Below are 3,572 nucleotides of genomic sequence, written 5' to 3'. Positions count from 1 at the left end.
CACAAAATCCAAGGCCAGGGGAAAACTGCTCCATGTTCCAAATTGGGCATGCTCCAATGTGGATTGGAAAAAAAAAGAATGAAATACTGGTAAACAATTTTTTTGTTGTTGTTCAGTTGCTAAGTTGTGTCCAACTCTTTGTGACCCCATGAACTGCAGCAGGCCAGGCTTCCCTGTCCTTCACCATCTCCTGGAGTTTGCTCAAACTCATGTCCATTGAGTCAGTGATGCCATCCAACAACCTCATCCTCTGTCACCCCCTTCTTCTCCCGCCCTCAATCTTTCCCAGCATCAGGGTCCAGAACACCGACAGTAGCAACTTCTGGGGAGGATATGGAGCAGCAGGAATTCTCGCTCATGGCTTGGGGGTGGCAGGTGGGCCGGAGGCAAAATGGTGCAGCCACGTTAGGAGACAGTGACAGTTTCTACAAAGCTAGACAAACTCAGTACATTATCCTGCAGTAACGCCTAGGTATCTACCCTGCTGATTTGAAAACTTAACTCAAAACCTGTGCGCACACGTTTATAGCAACTTTATTCATACAACCTGGTGGACAAGCAAGATGCTCTTTAGTAGGAGATGGATAAAGAGAGCGTGGTCCATGCAGACAGTGGAATAGCATTCAGAGATTGAAAGAGAAGACACTCAAACCACACCACATGGAGGAGGAATCTTAAATGTGTTATGCTCAGAGAACTGTCCCTGAACATTGGAGGGTTATTCACGGTTTTCAGTGTTCTGGCCTGTCACACACACACAGACACACACACACTCACACACCACAGTAAGGTGTTGGCACTTCGAGAAGCCAGTTAGAATTATTTGGGGTTTTCTTCCTCCATCTCGCCTATTTTTGTGTATTTTTAAAATATTCTTTAAATATTTAAAATATTTTTAAAATAATTATATATTTAAAAATATATTGTTATATATTTAAAAATAATTATATGTTTTAAACATGTATTTTATATATTTTAAATAGTCTTAAAATATTTTATTTAGTTATTTATTTGACTGTGCCAGGTCTTAGTTGTGGCACACAGGACCTCCGATTTTCATTGTGTTATGTGGGATCTAGTTCCCTGACCAGAAATCGAACCCAAGCCCCCTGCACTGGGAATGTGGAATCTTAGCCATTAGACCACCAGGAAAGTCTCCATCCCATCCATTAAAAAAATATATTTATTTACTTTATTTATTTGGCTACTCTGGGTCTTAGTTGCAGCATGTGAAATCTATTTCCCTGACCAGGGATCAAACCCAGGCCCCCTGCATTGGAAGTGCAGTCTTAGCCACTAGACCACCAGGGAAGTCCTCCACTTGTTTCCAATGTCCTTCTCCCTTCTCTTCCCCCTTAAACTCCATTTCCACCCCATTTCTTTCATCTTCTTTAAGTCACATTTACCACAATTTTGATTGTTAAGTTCAAGTGGCATTGCCCAAAAAAGGGGAGAGGGAATTATCTCATAAATTTACTTCTAATGCTTCTAGACTCAGTAGTCTTAACTAGGGCTGGGAGTGTATTTGGGGTGCTCTCACACATTGGTGCAGAGATCCTCCAAGTGGGGTCCTGACCAGCGCTGTGGGCATTGCCTGGGAACTTGTCAGAAATGCACATAGCCAGGTCTGCCTAGACCTGCTGGCCCAGCCCTGGGAGGAAGGGGGGCCAGAATCTGAGTCCCAACAAGCCCACCAGTGATTCTGACCCTCCTCAAGTTTGAGAAGCCCTGATTTAGAAGCCCTGATTCCTCCTTACAAGGCTAAGTTTTGTGGTAGGGTCCCAGCACTAGGAGTGGGTGCCCTTCAGAATCACTTGGGAACTTAACCCCTTACCAGAACCTCCCCCTCGGGTTCTGATCTGTTGTTGCTGTTCAGTTGCTCAGTTGTGTCCAACAGATAGGAACCCCCATGGACTGCAGCACGCCAGGCTTCCTTGTCCTTCACTATCTCCCAGAGTTTGCTCAAACTCATGTCGGCTGAATCAGTGATGCCATCCAACCATCTCATCTTCTACCACCTCCTTCTCCAGCCCTCAATTTTTCCCAGCACCAGGGTCTTTTCCAGTGCGATGGCTCTTCCCATCAGGTGGCCAAAGTATTGGAGCTTTAGCTTCAGCATTAGTCCTTCCAATGAATATTCAGGACTGATTTCCTTTAGGATTGACTGGTTTGATCTCCTTGCAGACCAAGGGACTCTCAAGAATCTTCTCCAACACCACAACGTGAAAGCATGAATTCTTCGGCGCTCAGCCTCCTTTATAGTCCAAGTCTTACATTCGTACATGACTACTGGAAAAACCATAGCTTTGAGTAGACAAGCCTTTGTTGGCAAAGTGATGTATCTACTTTTTAATACACTGTCTAGGTTTGTCATAGCTTTCCTTCCAAGAAGCAAGCATCTTTTAATTTCATGACTGCAATCACCGTCCGCAGTGATTTTAGAGACGAAAAAATAAAGTCTGTCATCGTCTCCATCTTTTCCCCGTCTATTTGCCATGAAATGACAGGACCGGATGTCATGATCTTAGTATGTTACCTGCTTAAAGCTCTGAGTGGTTTTGCTGAAAAGCTGGCCACCCTCCTCCTTCTGGACCCCACTCAGACCTGAGCTACCAAGAGCCTTCATCCGAACCTTCAGCAGGACTCGTAAAACACCTCAGAGCTTCTGTCTTAGGAGCCTGGGGTGGGGTCAAAATGGTACATTCCTAACGAGTTCCCCCACACTGATACTGCAGTTCCCGGGACCACCCTCGGAGCACCACTGGTCTCACATTCAGACGGGAACATGGGACGCAAAGGGGCCTGGGGACATCGGGCTGGATTTGACCTGAGATGTGGCCAGTCCCCCGCCCGCACCCCGGAAGGCACATGTGGTGTGTTTGCCTGAATAATGGTCCTGAAGATGCCCATGTCCTAAGCTCTGCATCCTCTGAATGTTCTCTTATTTGGTAAAAGAGACAGTGCTATGTGATTAACTCAGGGTTCTTGAGATGGGGGCGAGGCCTGCTGTCCTGAATCCCTGGTGTGGGCCTGGTATGATTTCAAGGGTCCTTCCAAGAGGGGCTCAGACGGAAGATCACACAGAGATGTGACCGCAGAGTGAGATGCTATGTTAATGGATTAGATGATGGAACATTGAGCCTGGAGCCAAGGAATCCAAGGCATGAAGCTCGGGGCACTGTGAAAGGCTGGGAACCGGGCTCTCCCCACAGCCTCTGCGGGGAGCACGTTCCTGCCCACACTTTGATATTGAACCAGTGAGACTAACTGAAGACTTCTGGCCCCCAGAACTGTAAGAGAGCAAGTGTGTGTTAAATTAAGCCAGTGAGTTGTGGTAATTTGTTACAGCAGGCCTAGGGGGACACACACACACACACACACACACACACTATACACAGCACTGAGAGGATCAGAGCTCACAGGTAGGATTTTCCCGTATCCCCCTTTCTCTCCACAGCCCTGGGGTGAGCGGGTGGGCATTGGGAGGGCCCCCACGCCACAGATGAGCAAAGTGTTGGCCGCTGTTCCACTGTGAGTAGCAGACAACTGGGACTTCTCCTTCCAGCCCTTTC

Source organism: Bos javanicus, chromosome 11 (genome assembly GCF_032452875.1).
Source record: "Bos javanicus breed banteng chromosome 11, ARS-OSU_banteng_1.0, whole genome shotgun sequence".
Lineage (NCBI taxonomy): Eukaryota > Metazoa > Chordata > Mammalia > Artiodactyla > Bovidae > Bos > Bos javanicus.
The sequence above is the reverse complement of the archived record's forward strand: the minus strand, read 5'-3'. Positions refer to the sequence as shown.